The sequence below is a fragment of the Meleagris gallopavo genome, chromosome 3 (genome assembly GCF_000146605.3).
Source record: "Meleagris gallopavo isolate NT-WF06-2002-E0010 breed Aviagen turkey brand Nicholas breeding stock chromosome 3, Turkey_5.1, whole genome shotgun sequence".
Classification (NCBI taxonomy): Eukaryota; Metazoa; Chordata; class Aves; order Galliformes; family Phasianidae; genus Meleagris; species Meleagris gallopavo.
The window spans coordinates 49,299,464-49,323,358 of record NC_015013.2 but is presented as its reverse complement, the minus strand read 5'-3'; the positions used below and the strand labels follow the sequence as shown (position 1 = coordinate 49,323,358).

The 23,895-nt window shown below is 39.6% G+C and overlaps 1 long non-coding RNA gene across 2 annotated transcripts; it reads right to left on the bottom strand.

The window, feature by feature from the left end:
* Window positions 1–4,350: 4,350 nt before the first annotated feature.
* LOC104910299 lies at window positions 4,351–23,895 on the bottom strand. 2 transcript variants are annotated; one of them, XR_002113327.2, is made up of 6 exons: window positions 23,872–23,895; window positions 14,579–14,755; window positions 11,803–11,917; window positions 7,449–7,525; window positions 7,263–7,330; window positions 4,351–6,772 (listed from the first exon to the last, which is right to left on the bottom strand). It is a non-coding gene; the product is annotated as an uncharacterized LOC104910299 (long non-coding RNA). The 2 variants fall into 2 exon arrangements; XR_792945.3 differs by lacking the exon at window positions 23,872–23,895 and adding an exon at window positions 15,491–23,027.

The window sequence follows — 23,895 nt, the reverse complement described above, 5'->3', positions numbered from 1 at the left end:
CTGCCCTTGGGAAACAACCGCGGCCCTTCATGGCACTTCCCGTCACACGCTGAAAGTTGTTTCACAAAGGCAGCTGGCGGGTCATGCTGCTCTGTTAGGGATGTCGGCGTGACCTTCAGCTATTTAGGGCTGTGTTTCACTGGGTTCTGAAGCGTGCTTTTGCACATAGAGCTGAAGGAGGTCTGTTCACCTGCTCAAGGTGAGTGCAGCACGAGTCAGGGCTTGGTGTGTAGTACAAAAAGCACGACGTGCAGCAAAGAGCAAGAAAAGCAAAAAACAAAAAGGAAGTTTCAACTCATATTACCCATGTAAAATGTGAATAGAATGCAAAAACAAAACAAAACAAAAAAAACACAACTGCCCTCTGTGCTCTGAGAGATGGCTCAGTGTACTGCTGCTCACAGTTCATCCCACTGCAGGAGGAAGACAAACACTCCCCAACTATTTCCACTCACAACTTTGTTTAATTTCACAATGCTACTGCTTTAAAATGCTGTCAGCAGTTGTTGAAGCAGAGCACTACAGAGCGCTCAGAACTACAAGCACGTGGCCACAGCTTCATGTCTAGCAAGGTCAAGCCACACTCTCCCAAACTGCTACAGGCAGCAGCAGTAGCACAAAGACACACCACAGAGACTGGCTGAAGAAATGCCTTGATATTTACACACCTCAGGCTCACCTTGCCCTACCTGTGCCATAGTTACACTGGTAGCAGATTGGCAGAAAGCGCTGCTGTCCTGATTTGCAACATACCAGGTCAGACACAGTGCAGAGATATATTTTCCTACCTTCCTATCTACCATTTGCGATCTAAGCACAGCACTTGCTCTCTTGCACAGCATCTCCTTGCCCTCATCACCACCGCTCCCATTCCTCCAGCCTCAACCATTCTCCTGCTCTTCCAGAAGAAACTCAGACCAAAATCCCACAGAGGGAGCAACAACAGAGCAGCTTCTGGAGAAGAGGAAACTCAGGAAGATCTTATTGCTCTCTACAGCTGCCTGAAATTAGGTTGTAGCAAAGTGGGGGTCAACCTCATCTTCCAGGTAACAGCAATAGAACAATAGTAATGTCATTAAGGTGTGGTTCCAGGAAAGGTTCAGGTTGAATATTCAGAAAACCTTCTCAGAAATAGTGGTATGGTATTGAAATACGCTGCCCAGGGTAGTGGTGATGTCACTGTCCCTGGGAGTGTTCAAGAATAGGATAAGAAAGTGGCACTGAGGGACACAGTTAGTGGGCATGGTCGTAATGGGTTAATGGTTGGACTAGATGATCTTGGTGGTCTTTTCCAACCTTAATGATTCTATGAATGTTTACAGTTTCAAAACAAAAGAGTGGATGAAAACGACTCTGGAAGAGGAGGCTATGGGGTACACCATGGAGAGGCAGTCTCCATACCCCTCACAGATCTTTCAAGTCTGAGCAAATTAAATCACAATTACTTATGTGTATGAGCCTATGTTCCATGACTAAGGTAACAACCAGGGCATGAGTTACCTCCCACACACTGAAGGATGTTCAGAGAAGATGGAGAAATATCTGTTCCAGCAATCAAAACCAGTAGCAACTAGTGACAGAAGGAATACAATGCACTCAAAGTCATGCTGTGCACAAAACAAGTTCTACTTCGCTGGGACTTCAGGGAAGAATGGAGTAGGCTCATTAGTTAAGTCCAAGCTTTCTTATCTTAGGGCCATTCATCTTCTGAAGGAATCCCTGAGACCACCACAAGAGTGCTCAGGATTGAAATCATACTTGGACGAGACCAAAAGAAAAAGCTGAAGTCAAAGAATATGCAAAAAAATGGTTGAACCACAGTGTGAAGACGAAGTACGGCATAGTGAGAGAAAACATCCCAAGTCTGCAAAAGGAACAAAGTAAGTAACATGAAGGACAACAAAGGAAAGGTATAAGACAGTGATAATAAAAAGGGAAACTCCTCTGAACAAAGTAGAGAGGATCTAGAAATATTACAAGGGTTGCTCCAAAAGTAATGCCTCCTGTTTTATGATGTTAGCCTATGATGTCACAGGCAGATGGTGGTGGTATGGCAGTACAGGCTAAGCCTTTGCACCAGTATTCCATCACATTTTGTTGCCTTGTCACAGATGGCAGCAGAGGAGCAGTCTGACAAAATGGCATCTGACATGGAAGTGCATGGGAAGCAAAGATGTGTTACTGAATTCCTCCATGTAGAAAAGTTGCACCCACTGACATTCACTGACACTTGCTGAACGTCTATAGAGACCAACCAGTGGATGTGAGCACAGTGAAGGGTGGATGGTGCAATTCAGCAGAAGTGACAGCAACAGTGGGTCACCTCTGCTGGTGTAGATTTTTCAAGCGTGGCATGCAGGCTCTTGTTTATCACTGGCAAAAACACATAGCTAATGGTTGTGACTGTGTTGACAAACAGTGTTTTGTAGCTAAGAATTTGTTCTATCCAACAGTGTTATTGTGCTCTTTGTATCTGCTATAGTTTCTATGAAAATAAATAGGAGGCATTACATTTATCTCTTAAAAATAATGATAAAATAATACTGGGCTATGTTGAAGTCCCATAAGCATTCTCTCCAAACAAAGCAGATGCATCAATTACTCTATGAAACTGCACAAGAAATAAGAGTTCTTTCTCCACAATGGGAAAATGCATTATGATAAAGGACTGAATACCACAAAATTCCTGACCAGACAGCAGGCTTTAAATCTTCAAACAATAGACTCCTATAAACTCCTTAAACTAGAAGGCAGTTTGACATCAAATACCTTGCTATAGTTTGCTACAACCCTATAAAAAACATATAATATGCTTCAGTGTTTTAATCTGTCAGTAATCCTCTTCACAAAAGTTGTATTGTTTCTCTGATTGATAAATTATCAATTATGTACAAGCAGTGAATTAGCTGGAATAAGAAACTTTTGATATTTGCCTTAAGCCTTTCTTAAATGACAGACCTGGAAGCACTATGGAATTAAATTAAGCATGTAAATGCAAAACAAGGGAAAGAAATACTTGTGACCATTTAATCTCGTTTGTTAAAATAGATTATCTGAATGGAAGAAATGAAAAGGTCATATCTAGATTTACCATGAAACATGTTTAATATTAACAAAGAAGATGAGCTCTTCAAGAAAAGATGCTGAAAAAAGTGAGATACTGTAGATAAGACTAATAAGAATCAGAGAAGAGAAAATTTCACACCAAATAAAAAGAGGAAAGAGGGAGAATGACTTAGCTGGAAATTACTGAGTAGAAGATAGGACAAAAAAGGCTAAGTAATGGAATAACTTTTGCAAATGTTAACTTATTTACTAATGAAAACGGCCAAGTAAAACTATGACAGGATGTTTAACATCCTCAAATAACCATGACTTTACGTTATGTTAGTGATTTCAGTAGATTTTTTTAAATTTATAGTCGGTGTCACAGTCTGCCCTATTTTTTCTTGACTGATGATCTTTTATGGAGATGTCTTTTTCTTTTTGAACCTTCAGGCTGACAGATGCCAAAGCAAATATTGCACTTACGTAAGTCAAACTCTTTGTTCCGTGAGGTACAGTGCACTACAGCTTTAAACCTCATGAAACATTCAAAAGTACAGCAGGAAGGTAGAACAAAAGAATCAGGCATATACTTGTATATTGTTCTAAGCTATAAAGTTTGCTTGACTATACTGAGTTAGTAACAGCAAATGAGCTTACTGAGCACTGAGCTTAGGCACAAGAGGAGCCATACAAAACAGAAGTAAGCTTTACCTGCAAGTGCATTGTCTGGTCTGGGGAACGCAAAGCAACATCATGAGCCACAAGACATGATCTGATGAGGTTGGATGATCAGGGAAGCACATGCATCTCACAAACTAGGTTTTAAAGCAAGTAACATTTTAAGAATTACATAGCTGCATTAAAAGGTCATAAAGGATACCACTTGCTTTCCAGAGGAATTCACTGAGGGAAAGTGGTTTTCATCAGCTCCTGGAAAACATGTTAGTAAATTTTTGTGGCAAATAACATGTGCAAGAAAAAAAGAATAGGCAGGCCTCTCAACAGTGTAGGGTGAACAAGCATATCAGGATTAGCATAACTGCAGCTCCCCTAGGTTTCAGGAAAAATACAGAGCTCATCTTAGGAAGAAGCCAGTTCATTCAGCAACTAAATGCACTGCAGACAGTTACTGCCTGTTAAAATTTCAAAAACTTTATAACAGCCATCACAACTGTTCTGGGACTCACGTATTTTTCTTGCTTTTCAGATTCTTTCCCCCTCTATTTCTGAAACTTTTATTTCAACATCTTTTACACTAAAAAATAGGAATAAGACAAAAAAAAAAAATTCCAATTTCCATATGCAGTGCTGTAATCTGTTTATTCATTTATGTTCCATAGCAAAAACAGTGCTGCTAAATATTTGTGAAGCATTTAAAAAGGATGCCAACCATCAGAATCAGATTTTCTTGATTTTGATATGAGAATCAGATGATGGTAAATTAAGATACTGCCTGCAACCAACAGAAGAGTTACCAGAGAGACTAAATGGGACTACGTCTCCTTCCCATCATTAACACTGTGCAGCAAGCGTAGTCTTGTGTTATGCTGCAAAACAGTAGCCATTTCACTGAGGAGCATCCTAGTGCTGATGAGGCTGAGCAAAAGCTGTAACACAAATTACTCTGCTAATACCTGAACTCCGGGTGCAGATAAATCAAAATTGTATTGGTGTTCTCCTACATCCTTAAGCAGAGATTGGAATTATATTGCTGTAGATGGAAACAGCATGAACAATCCTAAATTCAGATTGTAACTACATGCCACAAGGTACTTTCTTAAATTTATCTATATCTATTTATCTATGTTTAATTGTGTCAAGAATTATTATTATTTTTTACATCGGTAGTTATGCCAGCTACTAGACATTTTAATTTAAAAAAAGTTTAAGAATTAATATTCTGGTGAATATTCCAACTTTGCTGGGAAAATAAACCTACAGCACAAAATTATGTTCTCCATGTGAAAAAAGAAAACAAAGCAAACAACAACAACAACAAAAAATCAACCAAACAACATCAAAAACCAACTCCCCCCAAACCCACTACTGATTGGGAACATAACAAATCAGTTTTATCAGGGTAAATGATTAATTCTTCTTCAAAAAGCAGGCTTGTGTCCAAGTTTTCCTCAAAAGCATTAAGTTGCAGGAGACTGTTGGTGGTGTGGTGCACTCATTTAACTTCCACTTTCCTGTACTTGAATATTGTCTTGCATTAAGCAGGTGTATGGTTTTTAGCTGATCTGCTCGCCTTCCATTGGCAATTCAGAATTTGGTTCACCTTTAACACATAATTAATAAAACCATGGAAATGCCCAATTTCTGAATTTGAACTGTGATCTTGTTTTCTCCTTTTAGACTCATGAATGTTTCAAATAAGCTGGACTTGAAAAAATAAAAAGAACATTTGGTCTTAATGCTTCGTTATTTTCACGAGGAAGGAAAATAAATCTTTCTACTATTTGTCTTCACCTCACCCTCCACCGCTTTTTATACTTGAAGGGACAGAGATCTCACTTTAAACCTCAGGCAAATGGGAAAACTAAAACATTAGTCTAATGTCAAAAACATTAATGAAGAGCAAATTAAGCATTTAATTTCTTTACATATTTGGAAAAACATTTAATTATTGCTCCTCCACCCTTTTTCTCTATGCTATTTTCCTAAACATCCAAGTCACAGTCCCTTAGCATACTGTTTTAGGATCAAATGTACGATGAAATGCACAGCACGTCTCAAAGCACACTTGTTGAAATTTGTTACTCAAGCTGAAGGCCCAGATACAGTTAATAGGAGACCCCATGTACCTGTGTTTAGGCAGGGTAAAAATTCAGATGTACCCTTTGCTCCTGGGGACTGTCTTTCAAACAGCTAAATGAACACCTGAGAGTTGCTGGGAAAGAACTGGAACAATTAACACAGTTTTGAAGATATTTTTATTTCCTCCACTCCTATCACAGAATTTCAGGCTGAATTTGGAAGGGATCTCTGGAGATCCTGCTCAAGCAGGGCCACCCAGAGCGCTGTGTTCAGGCCCACATCCCAGCAGCTTCCAAAGATCTTCAAGGAGGAGACTCCACTGCCTCTGCACCTTTGCCAGTGCTCCATCATCCCCACAGAAGTGCTTTCAGGTGTTCAAAGCAAACCTCCCGTGCTCCAGTTTCTGACTACTGATTCTTGTACTGTCACTAGGCATCGCTGAATAGAGCCTGGCCTCTGTCCTCTTTATGCCCTCCGTTCAAGCATATATACACACTGATGAGAATCCCCCCAAGCCTCCTCTTCTCCATACTGACCACCCTCAGCTTTCTAAACTTCTTCTCACAGGATAGATGCTCCAGATCCTTCAGGACTCCTGTGGCCTACATTCATGTCCACATCTTTCTTGTAGTGGGGAGCCCAGAACTGGATTCAGCATTCCACATGTGGCCTCACCAGTGGTGTTAGCAGTACTTGGCCCAAACTACTTTCTTTGCTGCAAGGACACATTACTAGCCAATATGCATTTCTCTTAAACAGTCAAAATATTTTGTTTATCATGTCTCACGTCTAGAGTGGGAGTTCTTCAAGACACAGCAGAAATAATTACAAGCTAAAAAAATAATCTGTCATTTGAGACTGATGAGTTTGTTTAGTATCTCAGTAAAGTCCTAGATAGCTCAGCATGTTATGTATTCTCTTTTTGTCACACAATAAAGTCAGTAAGTCAGTAGTGAAAATATAGCTGTTCAAAAAAAAAAAAAGATTAAAAACACCAAAACAAACTACACACATTCTGGTATTTTTAATGTTAATATTTGTATATATTTTAAAGTCTACATTTCCTACTTGTGATTGAAACAACAGCATATCAGAAATGCTGTGATACAAATTACTACAGGATAAAACATTGCTAGTACTTCCATCATTTTCAAAAGTAATGATAATGTGTTATAACCAATGCAAACAGCACGTTGCCATACACCTTCCTACATTGCTTCCGGTATGAAACATTCCCAACAGTGTCTTACTCTATTGTAAATTAGCAGCAATCACTATAGCTCCCAGCACTATCAATCTACAGAGACACTATAAAAGTCACCTAACACTGTACCACCATATGTTAGGAGAGATTTCATATTTCAGACTGAATGCACAGGCGTCACCTGGAATAATTGCCATGAGGTTTTGTATAAAGTTTTATACTTGTTTCCTACAAAGTCATTAACACACACCTGTAAGTAGCTGGTTTCTTGTTTTTATAGGAAGTTCAGTGTCGTTTTCCACCAAATGTCACAGCACACTGTACAATGAAATCATTAAACCAAGTAAGTTTACCAAGTGTTTTACATTTTCATAATGGAAATAAATCCAAGCATTTCTTCAAGCATTTGCCTCGTGCATTGTAGTACATTACTTACATTACTTCTACCTTTGATGGTGTCCTTTTGAGCTTTCCTCTTCCAAAAACTTTTATACCACTTTGCATCACATTGGCCTGTGGAGTACAGAAAGGACAGTATCTCACCACAACATGAACAAATTTACCTGCTGTAGTCAATCTCAGAAAGACTTGTATACATTTCATACTAGGATTCCCCCAACATCATGCAATATGCAGTTCAGAAATTGCCTCTCTCCCAGAGATTTCCCCTCACTACTTAAAATCTCGTAACAGTTCAAGATTTGATATTATATTTATGTTCCTAGATAGTTCCAGCGGTTCTCAACTTTTTCATGCCACACACCTTTTTCTTTAAACAGAAAACACAAGCTATTCTGTGTTTGCTAAAACAACTTCTGATACAGAGCTAGGAGAAGGACAGACATTTTGAAACTCTTTAACACTGTCCCGTGAGCAACAGTTGAAGAAATTCAAATTCTGTTTATGAGAGAAGCATTCCGAGTAAGCAGGATGTAGAATACTTCACTAAGCAATGCAGAGCTATATTTAGGATTTTACAAATGCCATGGTTGATTTCTTTACATCTGGTTTTAAAAGTTTTAATTGGATTTTCCTCAAAAGGAATTCAAACTTGTTTCAGTTTCACTGATATACCAATTACTATTGGTGAATTGAAGTGTGTCTGTGCAGTTTGATGTGCAAAGCTGGTTTCTATTGTTTAAGCCATTGTCCTTTCTTGCAATACCTCATAAATAAATAATTGTAGTGATTCAAGAATTGTTTTCCCTTCTCTAAAGTTTAATAAAACCAAATAATTAAAATAATAAAATAGCGTAAGAATAGTAAAACCCTAGCATTAGTTCTTTTACAGGGAAATCAAATGGTGGGCAGAAGTTTCACCCGAGTTTACGGAGAAGCTGATTACAGACATTTCCACCCATACCACTACTTCATCAATAAACTGTTACTCAACTGCCAACACACCACTGCCAATCCTGTGGTCAAGGTTCCATCAACATTTTTGCAAATTACAACGAGATGGAGAGAATATTCCTTGAACTATTTACAGTGGAACAAATACATGGATCTTTTTCATGTTTACAACACTGTAATTATTAAAACAGTTGTTGGATTCTGGAAATTCTCAGCTTTTCTGGGGCTCATTCCTTGACCTATTTAATGTCTATGTTCATGCCCCAAAATTCTTGTCCAGTGAGCTCAAGGACTCCTTTGAAATATTATGGTAGCTCATGAGAGGAGTGTTCTGTGTTTTGGTCTGAGTTCATTAGAAATGAAAGAAATCCACAGGACAGGGGAAAAGCAGATAGTGGCTAGGACTTCTCTGCTTTCTTGCTCTTGGGAATCAAGCAGAGAACATGAACTGTAATACAATTAATTACACCCCTGATGCAAAAACTAGAGAATAAAAAGAAACTACAGAATGTTCCCAGTGGGACAGAGAACCAAAATTAAGGCGTGATGGGCACATCACTGTACAAAACAATAAAAGATTGTATAACAAAAATGCTACCACTTGCATCACTAAGTTAGCTCTGCTACTATACACGCACCTTTGGGAAAAAAATAAATAAAAACAACCATGCAATAAGTAAAAAAGGAAGAAAGAAGGAATTAGTATTTCTGCTTACCTTTTGTCTGTAACTGCCAGGAGATAACAATAACATCAAGAATAGCTACTACCTGACCTATGAAAGGTATTGATGTAATAGCTAACTTCCTCCACAGAGTTTTATAAGTAAAGACAACATGAAGTGCTTATTTACTTGTCAACAGTAGCAGCTATGTTAAAGCCATCAGTGGCTTTAAGATGTGTTGGAAAAGGACAAAAATATCACATAAATAAAACTAGAATATTAATGAGAAAAACATGCATTAACACTATATACTTGGAAACAAAGATAGGCCAATATATATGCGATAGCCATTATTTAACTTTCTGTTTTGATTTTTTATTTCACTGATGGCCAAAGATAGCAAGAAATTCATGAAGCACACAGAAACATAAAGACAACTTGTGTAAGACTTTAAAGGATCATTGTGCCCTTCAGTCTTTTGCCTCAAAGTGTATGTTTGTGTATGCTGTGTATACATTCAAGTGTATGTATATAGGTTTGGGGAATTTTAATCCATTTTACAGGAAATTTTTCCAGATTTACACACAACAAAGGACAGATAGTATTAAAATATGTTGACTTACTATCTTTCTTCCACCTCTTGTCACACTAAGAACAAAAGATACCTACATCGTACTGTTCAAGAGAATTAAACCTAGGCGTTCTGAATAGGTGGACACTGCTTCTGTCTGTGGTGTAGAGATCAATCTCCTGCAGCAGCTTTCAGTCACCTATGCCGCAAAAGTTATCAATCCATGGGTCCAGACACTAAAGCTGGATTATCTCTATTGCTACAGTACTCTATGGCATCCTTTCATTCAGCCTAAGTAGTCCTCCCCCAGACAATGCCTGATCCACAGATAGGAATAGTTAGATAGAATACAGATGGTCAATTCCAGAGATAAGGAGAGCCTGGTACAAAAGCATGCTCTTGGAGACAGAAATTGATCATTGGCAGTCTTGTTGAGTAACAAAGATGAACCCCATGAGCTCATGCACTATAAGAGCCTTCAGCAGCCAGTAGGCAAAAAGCCAGCCATGAAGTTACTCCACTAAATTAAGGTGGTAAATAATTTGAGCACAAAGTATAGGCTGTAGCCAGGTGTGAACACTCCTTCAATGCCAGAGTAGTTCCTAAATCCTACTTCAATCTGCCTTCCTGTAATAATAATTAATAAAATAATACTCTTGGACACTGCTACCATGAGTAATCAATATACTCAAGAGTTTCCAGGTAGTTGGTCTAGAAACTTAAGTATAACCACCCAAATTAGTTCTCTCACTATTCTTTCCACTGGAACAACTGCACCTCCAAAAGAGTGATCTTTTCATTTACACTCTACGCACAAGGAAATATGCACCATATGTGTCCCAGTCCTCCTCAAGTAAGTTGTGAAACCCATGATCAAGAGCAAGGTATGACTCAAAATCCGCTAGCACAAAACCTCTTGCAATGTCTTAATTGCTTTTGCGTCCCTTTAAATACAGTTTGCATGAGAATTTTCAGTATCCACAAAGAAAAGTTTGTATAAAAAGCAAGTGAACAAAAGAATCACAAAGTAACAAATTTCAGATGGAATCTACTTATTGTTTGCTGTGTGAACAGGCTGCCATTTCTTGAGGAGAGCATCAAGCTTCACTGATCTTTTACAACTATTCATATATCTTTACTGTAGCTTATTATAAATTTATTTTCAAACCCAAATACACTTCCCTAGCTCCCTTGAATTTTCTAATCCTGCTGGTATTTCATTCAGAATTCATCATCCACCTTTTAAGAAATGCACTGATTACCCAAACACTTTTATTGCACAGAAGAGATTGTCCATTCAGTCCATTTATGCATGTACATATATATATATGTTAGCTACAACCCAGGACTCCCACTACTATCAAAATCCACAATCAAGACAGACATACCCAAAGGTCTACAGCCAGTGCTTTATGCCCGGCATCATGAGGAGGTTGACCAGTACTAGCATCCCATAAAATTAAGATGCTGGCCCAGTATATGAGAAAAACACAGAATTGAAAAGGCTAGATATGGAAGTTCACCACAGAGCTATTAATTTCTCATATACCAACAGATTATTTTTATGATCAGCAATTAGTTTGTAGATAGCATTCCAGTTGAGCAAACCCACTCAAGTCACACAGAAATAACAGAGGTGGAATTGGTAACCATTCCCTGTTAAAATCACAGAAACTACAGAAATTAAGGCTTAATCAAGTTATCCTTTAACAGGACCTCAGGCACAGATGTGAACAGATTCAAAGGAGCATCTCAGATGGTTGCAATTAATCAGCTCGCTACAGGTGTTGCACTGGTCTTCAACATTAGAAATTATGAATGTATCTACTAGTTTTCATTTCACTTTGGCTGTTCATGCTGCTCTCCTCTGAAAGAGATTTTATTGTTGTTTTTAAGTCTATAGTTTCAGCTCAACTTTTTTATACAGTAATTTTATTTGCATTATCATTTCTGGCTTACAAAAGAAAGCTCTCAGCTAGATCTATACACAAGGAACAGATATGTTTGTTGATGCTCTTTAAAATAAGAAAACTGATAATAGCTAGTATTTTCTTTTGAAAAACAGTTTTTAAAGAAGTCATGCAAAGACAATTTAAACTGACTTCCTCTTTTTACAGACAAAAATAGAAACAATTGGTTTGTTTTCAATACTAAGGATCACCTGAAGCTTTTACACAGAAGACAAAAAGTGTTCAACTGCTTACCTGCAAGAGTTGCAATGTTGTATGAGATGTATTCAACTCTTTCTGGATCCTTAAGAGACAGTTTATGGTGCTATAAATCGCCAGTCTAGCATTAGGTGACAACATGAGCATGATGCTAAAGAAATCATGATGATTACTTCATTAGTTAAGAAAAAGTAAAAATTCAAGAAGCAAATTATTATGATTTCTTTAAGTCAAAAAAAAAAAACTGCTGAAAAAGCAATACAGGTGGAGACTGAAACACAAATTTAAAAGGGCATGCAGAAGTAACTTTGTCATTCTGAGAAATTTTAAATAAAATTCATAAACATAAAAGGTTTTTTTGTTTTTTTAAGTTTAGTGAAAGTTCACTTACAGAATTAAATATGGACATAGACTCTCAAAAAGCACATTAAAAATATCTGACTCCCTACTGTAGCACACATCATGTTTTTTGTATCGTACCACTCCTTCCACCCTACTGCACCATGAAACTGGGCTGACAAAATCACAGAATGGCACAGGATGGAAGGGACCTCAAGGATCATTAATCTCCCCCTACCACATGCAGGGCCACCAACCTCCACATTTAATACTAGACCAGGCTGCCCAGGACCCCATACACCCTGGCCTTGAACAGTTCTAGGGGCATCCACAACCTCTCTGGGCAGCCTGCTCCAGCACCTCACCACTCTCTCTGTATAGAACTTCCCCCTGACATCCAACCTAAATCTTCTCTTCCTCAACTTAAAAGTGTTTTCCCTTGTCCTAAGTTAACTACCCTTTCAAAGAATTGATTCCCCTCCTGTTTGTAGGCTGCCTTCAGGTACTGAAAGGCTGCAATGAGGTCACCCCGCAGCCTTCTTTTCTCCAGACTGAACAAGCCCAGCTCCCTCAGCCTGTCTTCGTAGGGGAGGTGCTCCAGTCCCCTGATTATCTTCGTGGCCCTTCTCTGGACCCTCTCCAACGGCTCCTTGTCTTTTTTGTACTGGGGGCTCCAGACCTGGACACAGTACTCCAGATGGGGCCTCACAAGAGCAGAGTAGAGGGGGACGATCACCTCCCTGTCCCTGCTGGTCACCCCTCTTCTGATGGAGCCCAGGATACCATTTGCTTTCCGAGCTACAAGAGCACACTGCTGGTTCATGTTAAGCTTTTCATCCATCAAGACACCCAGGACCTTCTCCACAGGGCTGCTCTCAAGGACTGCTCCTTCCAGTCTGTATGGATGCCAGGATTCCTCTGGCCCAAGTGCAAAACTCTGCACTTTGCTGTGTTGAACCTCATCAGATTCACCCGGGCCCACCTTTCTAGCCTCTCGAGGTCCACTCTGAATGGCATCCCTTCCTCTACCGTATCAACTGCACCACTCAGTTTGGTGTCATCAGCAAACTTGCTGAGGGTGCACTCGATTCCATCATCAATGTCATTGATAAAGATATTAAACAGCACATAAAGATGTTAAAGAGCACATAAAGATGTTACAGTAGCACCATTACAGCATGTAACAAGAGAGAGTTGCTGAGGTACATCCTTATTCTTCTTCATTACAAACTACTGTAGAGAATCCAAGGCAGAATTTCACATTTTAATTTGCCTAAAAGTAAAACCAGTTGAAGAGGTGTATGATTTCCCAATTTCCTATTCAGTTATCCACTCACTAGCATAGCTCTTCACCTTCCCATTCTTTTGCAAATCTGCCCGCTTGTGAGGCCATTGAAAATACCTGGTTTCCAAAATTAAAACATACATTTAAAAAAGTTGACTCATTTTGCTGAGCCAATTATTATGAACAGATGAAAATTTCTCCCATCCCTTGGAATACCCTTCTAGGGGAGTAGCTTGGTCAGTATCAGCCAATCTAAAACCACACCACTATTGAGAGAGAAAATTCCCCCAACTCCCGTCCCTAACTGCACCTTCTTCCCTGTGCCAGGAAACGCTGTTCTGCAGCTATTAAGCCAGATCCGGGTGTTGACCCAACTCACAACTGATTGTTTTTTTACAATCTAAGTTTAGTTTTCATCCGTTTTGAAAGCAAGCTAAGAGGAGTGTTCCACATCCTGACAGCACCACCTAAGTGGAGATTGCCAAAAAGCAAAAAGCAGCAGTTCTGTTCTTCCCAACCAATTCTGTATATACAGTCCATATATACAGCTTCCCTTGAACTAGATTTAACAACCATGCAATTTGCAATCATGCAATTTATTACTATTATTATTTTTTATTTTTTTAACAAATCAGTGGATTTTGATGTATGATTGAGTTTTCTTCAGTAGCAGCTTGCATGCATGGTATTAAAATTTGCTCTAACATCAAACTACAGTGTCAGTGAGTGATAGTAATGGTTTAGCCACCAAAAATGAGAGTTCCAGACTTTTGCCCTCACTCTCACTTACCCTCACAGAGTTAGGAAGATTTCAGTCAACTCACAAGGAATCAGTGAAGCACCAGAGGCAGCACCAGGGAGAAAATGTAAGTGCCTAGCTTAGAGCTGACACAGGAGGAAAAAGTGGCACCCAGGAACACACCAGGTATGTGAGAGTGCAGGCTTACCTAAGTCAGTGCTATACAAGTTCCCTGTGTCTGAGCTGTCTCTTGCTCAGCCTGGGTGAGATCCTGGTGAAAAACTTATCTTCTTGGCTTATTTTACTGCTGGTCTCACTTCCAGCCTGACTTACCATGCCTTAATCAGGCAGCAAAGCCACTTCGATTATGACAGTGGGAGAGCATAGCCTTCGTCTTGCAGCGGCAACTGGCTACAACCAGGCAGTTTAGAAGTCCCATGAAACTTTACCTTGAGATGAGATGCATGCTCCAGCTTGCTAATCAGTTTGCTGAGTTTCCATGTCTTCCCTAGATTCAATCCTCATCTGAAGAAATATAATATGTGGGGAGGCAAATATTCACAGGGATTACTTCATAGAAGGTGCAGATGTTTCATAAACGAGAGGGAAATATCAAGAAGTAGTTCCTAGGGCAGAAGAAGAGGACAACAACACTGACTCAAGCCCGAACTTATTTTCAGATTCTCAGTGGGATGATATTTCCAGTGTTATCCCAATTTTCTCTGCTGAATTCATTCACTGGGTTTGCCTTTCTCCACCTCTCCCCCTAAGTCTGCTTATTGCTGTTGCAGCCAGTCCAGAGCTGCTTCTATTCTCTGACAGGCTTGTTCAGGCTGATGAGATGCAAACAAACCTGTCTAAGATGGATAAAAAAATAACAATGGATCAACAACTTTTAAAGATCAAAATATTTTGCACAGGTCTCATAAGAATCCTTCTGCTACCCTTAGATCAGTTATGTAGGAACTCAAGGTCCTTTCCAATCCCTGACATGATTCTGTGATTTCCTAATATCAAGCTCCCAAGCCACTGTGTCTGTCTCCACAATGCTTTTCACAAGTGCAGTCTTTAAAGGTGTTTTTCATACCACAAACCTCCAACAGAACATATTGTAGAGTAATAAAACCAGGAAAAATACCTGCAAAGGTCAAACAGACATGGTCATCAAGTGTATACATTTTCCTTACAATTCTTTTTTTCTGAAGGATGTTGACAGATAATGTGTGCATCCAACACAGCTGTATCCAGCACTAAAATTCCAAACTATTATATCAGAATAAAGACATTGTTCTAATTTTCAATATTAACTTATATTATTTTGAGGTTTTATTGTGAGCCTTTTCACAATGATCTAGACATACAGTTCTGTGAAGGCTGTGTCATCCTCACCAAGCAATAAATAGTAATGTCTGGCATCTGTTAGGAAGGAAAAAAGATACATTGTGGTAAACATAACAGCAAAAACTTGCAAAGTTGCAAAACTTGTGGTTTACTAAGTCAATACAGATGCAGCCCCAGAACAAAACACTTACAAGCAAAGTAGAAGATAAAGGAAATGAGGTGGTTACAGACACACGGGTGCAGGGAGATAGCAAGACAACACAGATCAATGTGATAACCAGTATTCTCAGTGTACTATGTGTTTATAGCTACAATCATGGCTAAGCTGATCTAAAATTGCTGACAAAGAAGGGCAACTCGCTCAATTCTTCTGCCCCAGTAATTGTCTTCCCTTACTTTGACACTGAAACTCATCTACTCCCAGTTCATGAAATACAACAGGCATAAAACTACTCATATAAAAAAAGCAATTGTTTTTCTGATATTTTAGTTTCTTTAACCATCTCATTACAAGATCAGATGAGTAACAGTGATGGCACAATAGACAAAGTGGGAACGTGGCCACAAGTGAGTCCAGAGTGGCTGTAGGAAAAAAATTGCTTTTGAGAATAACTAGCTGTGAGGTTTACTGTGCTATAGAATAATGCCAAATTGTGACTTAAATGCAGTCCCTGGTTTCACGGGTATTTCAGCAGGGAACAGTTTTGAAGGTAGACAGTGATGTACTGCAGACATTTATGAAAAGCTCCTTCCACTCATGTTCATAGAAAAAAAAATACCAACATGAGGACTGTAGCTTTGAAAATTTCTAAGAAGGACTAATGGAGAGGATGCTAGAGTCAACAGCTCAACAGCTGATAAGGCGATAAAGTTGGTAAAGAGCATAAAGTTTTTCTTAGTGGTTGATTTGAACCTTAGTATTTCCCCTCATAGAACTTTTTTTCTTAGAAGATATAAATCTATACATTCTGGAAATTTTGAGCAGTGCTTTGTCAATGGGCTGAAGAAAATAAATGAATGACAGTGATCAGTGACTAACTTAGGATTTTGAGCTGAAAGTCTCAAGCATGATTGAAATAGCATATAAGCGTCCCTTTCTTTGCTTTCTCAAAATCTATTTGAATGTGCTACCTGCTTTTCCTAGAGCTGACCCTTCCCAGCACTTTTTGGTGGGCCTGCTCCTGCAAGCACACAGGAAAGTCCTCCTGGGCAGGCAGGAGGACAGCTTGCACCAGGGCAATACCCAAACAATTTTTCCTCACTGGGATGTGAGGAAACAGTCTCAAGTTGCACCACGCAGGTTTAGATTAGATGTTAGGAAGAATTTCTTCATGGAAGGAGCAAAATATTGCCTAACCAATACATATTTTATATATATGCATCTGTACAGTAACACAGAATGGAGACATTACTATTCCAAACAACCATTCCCTGTTCCTGCACAGTCTATGTTAGAAATTTGGACAAGGTAAAGGAAACATTTCAAAATATCTCAGTCTTTTTTGGCTCTTGAAAATACATACCTACTCTGTTTCCACTGATGATGGAACTATTCAGAAAGCTATAAGTGAGCAAGCTTTCAAAGGAAACAAGATTTAGCCTTCAGTGAGTCCTGTGCCTTACATAGTCCTGGTGACTATATTACTAGGCACATATGAAATACAGAAATAGGGCCAAAGGGAAACAGAGCCCCTTCTGGAAGGACGAATACCATGGTACAAACAATGATACAATATATGTCTTCAACATAAGTATATCTTTGTTTCTTCGAAAATATTATAAAATATGAATATTCTGTATCTCTCATTTCAAGCTAAGAGTGAAATGTATATGCAGTGGATGTAAGAAGTGTTGAAGACGCTCACCTTGCAACTGAATCAACAGTCATAATAATTTTATCCTTGAAAATACTGAATACAGAAAAAAATAAAACAAGCAAGCAGCAAGAATATCAGACATTAAAAGTGGAGAACAATAAATGTACATTCAATACAACAAGATTTCAGTTAGTGTATATTTTCCCAAATTGGTTTCAAGCACAGTAATACTCACAGATGTTATTTACAGGAATCTAAGTATATTGTTTCTTTGCTGTGTTTTGTTGTCACTGAGGTGCTGTATAAGAGAAATTACACTGCTGGTTATTAAGAGTGACAAGATTTTCTCTGTAATCTATTTTTGGACAAATAAAACTGTATTCCCTGATTTGTATTTCTTTGTATAATTTAATGCTTTTTATTTACCAAAATAATTAATCTTGAATAGCTTCTGATAAGATATATGGTTACTTTGAGAAATCTTACATATAGAAAGTTAAAGAACACAGTTTTAAATGGCAATGCTATTTTTCTTCTATAATTTAAAGAGCAATATATAGAGTATATAAAAAATGAGCAGAAATAAGACAACAAAAACAAATGCTGTTTACGTGAGACCACAGCAGAAATGGAATATGGAGCTCTGCCCTGGGATGGACAAGGAGTCAACTCAATTATATTTGTCCAAAAACTAGATTAGAGACAGTGTTGTCACTATTAATAACCAGTGGTGCCATTTCTCTTATACAGCACCTCAGTGACAACAAGTGGTGCAGAACAGCACTGGTGAACTTGTTCTGGGTTCTATATTCAATCAGGAAGAAGTAGAACCAGTGCTCTACTCTGCACCATTGCAGCCTCACCTTGAGCACTGTGTGCAGTTTTAGGCATCACAATATAGGAAAGATATAAAACTATTAGACAGTGTCCAAAGGAAGGCTACACAGATGGTGAAGGATCTAGAGAGCAAGGTGTATGAGGAACGGCTGAGGTCCATGGGTTTGTTTGGCCCCAAGCAGAAGAGGCTGAGTGGAGGCTATGTTGTGGCTTTTAGCTCCTCACCAGGGGAGCAGAGGGGCAGTGCTGAGCTCTGCTCTCTGGTGATTGTGACAGGGCCTGAGGGCACGACATGGAGCTGCATCAGGAGAGGGTCAGGTAGGGGTTAGGAAAAGTTTCTTCACCAGATGTCGGTAGGCATGGATCAGGCTGCCCAGGGCAGTGGTCACAGCCCCAAGCTGCTGGGGCTTAAGGGGTGTTTGGACAATGAACAAATATGATTTGAATTTTGGGTGGTCATGTGTGGAGCCAGGAGTTCGGTCCCATCCAACTCCGGATATTCTATGGTTCTGTGATTCTATGATCATATTCTTCAGACAGTTGGTAGAAGTCTCACATTTGCTCTGATCTTCACTGAGGTCTTTAGCACTCCTGTTGTCTGATAGTGGTGCAACACTGCAAGGCACAAGCCACACAAAAGGGTTGGGGAGCACAATGATGACAAATCTCTAAAAAAGATGATCAAAGAGCCAACAAGAAGAGGTACTTAGCTGAACCTCACACATACAAATGAGGAAGGATTTGTCAGGGATGGGAAAGTCCTGGACAGATTGGGCTGCATTGACCATGAGATGTTAGAATCCTGGAAGGATGGAACAAAGCAAAAAGCAGGATTACAACTGAGATTTTAGGAGAGCAGAATCTGGATTGATCAGGGACCTACTTGAAAGACTCCCTTGGGATATGGTCCTAGAGAGAGGAGGGATCAGTGAAAGATGGCTAATTTTCAAGGATCAGCTCCTCTACACTCAATAATGGTCCACCTTGACAAGCAGGAGGCCTGCAGAGATAAACAAGGAATTCCTAATAGAACCCAAATATAAAAACAGTTGAAACAAGGACAGAGGAGGAATCCTGGAAGAATATACATGCTGTCTGAGTATGCAGGGAATGAGTTAGGAAAGCCAAAGACAATCTGGAGTTGAATCTGGTGAGGGATGTGAACACAAGAAAGACTTCATGCATTTATCAGCAGCAAAAGGAAGACTGGGGAAAATGTGAGCCCAGTGCTGAGTGGGGCAGTGGCCTTGTGACAGTGGACACCATAAAAGCTGAAGTATTCAGTATGTTCTCTGCCTCAGTCTTTAAGACCAGCTTTCAGAAACCACCACTCTTAAAGATGTGGGATATTCTGGAGCAAGGATAACTTTGTGGAAGAGGATTAGATTAGGGAATATTTAAACAAAATAAACAACATAGGTCCATGGGGCCTGATGGGAGGCACCCATCATCAAGAAGGGCAAGAATGGTCAGATATGAGCCTCATTAAATTCAGCTCAGGGAAGTGCAAAGTACTTCACCTCAATAACTACATGTATCAGTACATGCTATGGGCCAACTGGCTGGAAAGCAGCCCAGCATGAAAGGATGTGGGGATCTAGGTGGACAAGGTTAGTGTGAGTCAGCAATATGCCCTTTTGGCAAAGAACAAGAGCATCCTGGGCAGTACTGGAAAAACTGACAGAGAAATGAGGGAGGTCTTAATTAGGTCATGAGATCAGTCTTTCTTCAGAGAAAGAAAACTACACGTGATATAATTATCTTTCTGTATTCCTTCATCAAGTGGTTGATTAGAATTCCGATGACAAGGAAGAAGTACTATCCTGTAGCTGCACAGTCTGCTTTCTGCTTTGCTTTTGACACTCAAAAAATGAAAAAAATCAGGAACTATAATACTTTGTTTCCATGTTCTAAAATAAAATATTAACATCTAAGAATTCTTGAAGAATTTTCAGCTCCAAAGAGGCTTAGATTAGATGTTCTGCTATTCTTTATTTATAGCATGCATTCCTACTAGCTGGAGATTCCCTTTTGAAGAATAAAATCAGGACACAGAAAGATTTTCTCTATTCAGCTGCTGCACTTACTCCCACTAGTGCAAACTACTGAACATGATGTGAGTGCCCTTATTCTAAATATTTATATTTTCAGACTAAAATGACAGACACTAGAATAAAAATTTAGCATCGCATTGATTTTTTGGGTTTTTGTTATTGCCCCACTGGAACACGGCAGAGCCACCAATATAATTGTAGAGTGCAATGCTATTTGAGTAATCTACTTTTTATCAAAATGTAGAGGCTTGCATTTCAGGTGCTACTTCTTATTAATATTCTATACAATAGCCAGTGCAAAATACAAATGGCAAAATTTAAAGTATCAAACAAGAAGCTGAAAGAATTAATTCAAGACAAATTTACCATTAGTGCAATCCCCTTTAGGAAGCAAAAAAACCATAATTTACCCTCACATTAATATTGCCGTATTTTGATAACAAATTACTGCTTATCAAATAGAATCTAAATCATTTTTGAGACTCAACCATTTAAACAGACGCCAGCTCCATTTCCAGCAACATGAATGCCCATGGAGACTGGGCATGTAGGAAATCCCACCACAGTCACGAGGTGACACCAAGTTCAGTTGGTAAAGAAACACTAAACCAACAACAGTAATTCCTCCTTCTGCTATCTTCCATCTTCATCAATCAAAAGAAAATGCTTACTTGGGATTTGCTGTAACTGTTACCTGATTGTATTGCTGATGTTACAAAACACACACAGAAACACCCTGATGTGCTCTAAAAAAAAAAAAGACTGTAATTCAACCTATCATCCTACTAGAAGATGGTCCAGAGCTATCTTAGTATAGTAAGGAGAGTGGTTTTGTGCACAAAATGCACAAAACATAGTGCTGTCATCAAAATGTTAAAGGCTTTATTTGAGAAAAATTAACCTCAGGAATTATTCTCAGGAAACATTCTCAACTGAGACCTTTAGTCAAGCAAGTCTAAGCAGACAAAGCTACCATAACATTTTTTGCTGTCCTTTGTCTTGTGAATATCTCAGTAAACATCAGTTATGAAATCTGAAATTTAAAAATAACAATGATTCAGCATTCTCCATTGGCCTGCTCATGGAAGGGAATGTCTGCTGATTCCTTCTCTCACCTTTCCTTTCTATTCCAGAGAATATGGAAATTCCCAGAGTATGGGAATTCAGGCAATATTGCCAGAAAACATAGGTAGAAACTGGAGATAGCTTACAATTTTTTTTACCCTCAGAATTGTTCAAAGAGTGGATCGTTGCAAACATTGCATGTTTCTCAGAAACTAACTGAAACATGATTCCTGTTGTGATGAGGAATTTTGACTCAGTCCTGAGAAGACTTAATCCACTCTACCTTTATTCCCTTCACTTTCTTTCTCAAGGAACAAAATGTTACTACTTTCCAGACTCCGGACTTGGGCCCTGTATCTTTACCTACTACTTACCATTAAAAAGTATGAATTGGAAGCATGAGGAAAAAGAATCTTTCAGAAAAGGGCTCATCCTTCTCTATGTTCTTCTATCTCAAAAGAAATAAGGAATACTCATAAACAAAAAGGGTAATACATTGATGAAAATTAGAACAGAAGTGGAAGAAAGATCTGATTGAAATGTATTTGTATTTGAAGCTCTTGGTGATGATCTAGATTTATGCATCTAAATTACAACTAAATAATGTTAAAGTTGTGAGTAACTCACAAGAGCAAATATGCAATTAAAGAGAAAATATACCATATGTCCTTTGATATCTAGGCATATTGCAGTGCATTAAGAAAGTCATAAAAGAGACACCCTGTTGTGGTTATTTGTTCTGAGACATGTGGCACATTTCCACTGTAGCTATCTATTTCCTTACTTGTATGCGTCTGTGCCATTACTTACATGTTGTTTTTAAAGTGGAGCTGTGGAGTCTTTTTCCAATGTTTCTTTACATCTGTTGCTATTTATGAATATAGAAGTCCAACATTTAAAAAATAGGAAGAAAAAGGGGAAGGGAAATAAATTGATTTAATTTAACTGCCTGACAAAACTAGGAAAAAGATGTGGTTTTAATTATTAGGAATGAATGATCTTACGTACATATCAGTTGAATTCTATATACCAATCTCCCAAATTTTGTGTGGAAATAGGAAAGCACTCAAAAGTTTTTCATATTTAATTTGGACTATTTTTGCAAAATATGATGGCCAGTTACTCCCTTCATTGGACAGATTCTCATCTGTAGAATCTCATAAGCCTATTTTTTCTCCTCTACTCATCATCAAGATGAAAATGTGGGAGAATATGGAGCAACATTTAGATCTCCAAAGCAGTACTTCTACGGCTGACACATAAGCATTATTTTCTCCAATACTGACATCACCAAGATACCCCTATGCAAAATGTTCTGCAGACAGCAGCTAGGTAAACAGAGAATAAGAGCAAGATAAGTTATACTTGTGTTTAGTGTATTTCATGAGAGCACTTACTGTCCAGTTAATGAAGGGGCCTGCTGCCTTGGTACACATTCACACCTCACCAGTTCCTAAGAGCCATGAGTATATTTCTACTAAAGAGTGAAGTCCGTGTTTTTCTACTTGCTAAGAGATAGCACTTTCTACAGCTGTCTTTCATTCTTCATTTCTAGAGGGCTGGAGGACCTGTCCTATGAAGACAGGTTGAGGGATCTGGGCTTGTTTAGCTTGGAGAAGAGAAGGCTTTGGGGAGACCTCATTGTGGCCTTCCAGTACTTGACAGGAGCTTATAAAGCAGGAGGGAAACTGATTTATTATGTGGTCTGATAACAACAGGACAAGAAGGAACAGCTTTAAACTAAAAGAGAGGAGATTTAAGTTAGATGCCAGAGGGAAGTTTTTCACTCAGAGGTTGGTGAGGTGCTGGCACAGCTGCTCAGAGAAGCTGTGGTGCCCCATCATCCCTGGAGGCGCTCAAGGCCAGGTTGGATGGGGCCCTGGGCAGCTGAGCTGCTGGGTGGCAGCCCTGCCCATGGTATGGGGTGAGACTGGATGGGCTTTAGGGTTCCTTCCAACCTGTGATTCATTCTAGGGATTCCTCACTGTTTGTGACACTTTAAAAAAAACTCATCAGTTTAAGCAAAACTGTTGTGACTGAGTTCACTCAAAGAGCACAGAATGGTAACCATGAGTCACCATGATGGCTATCAACTTGAGCAGAACAGGTTTCTTCAATCTTCTCACTTTTGCTGTGCTACGAGTACGATGGCCGCGATAACGGTAAAGTGTGTGGGAGACAGAGGAAAAAACCCTGCTACTACAAACGGAGGCTGGGAAAGGAGCCAGCAGGCCCCACACAGCCGTGCCGCGCGCATGCAGCACCAGCCGCTCCCCTGCAACTTCTTATTTTTTCGTTTCTCCACCTGTCAGTTCAGGCAGCGCTCCGAGGAGCTGCTCCCCGCCCCGCCGGCAGAGCGGACTGCCCGGGCGCAACCAACTGCCGCTACGCGGGGAGTAGCGCAGCTCCGTGTAACGCGAGAGCCGCCCGCTCCCACCTCCCCTCTGCCGGCCGTACCACTTCATGCCCGCCCTGCGCTGAGCAGAGCGGGATCGGAACGTACCAACGCCGCAACAAAGAGAGGGGCGGCAGAGAAGGTCGGTGCGGCGCGGGGCGGCCGCGTTCGAACGGCGCGACCGGCTCTCGGTCCCGATGCTTCAGCCAAGCTCCTAGAAGCCTCCGACTCACCTCGTGGCTCCCTTCTCGCTGTCG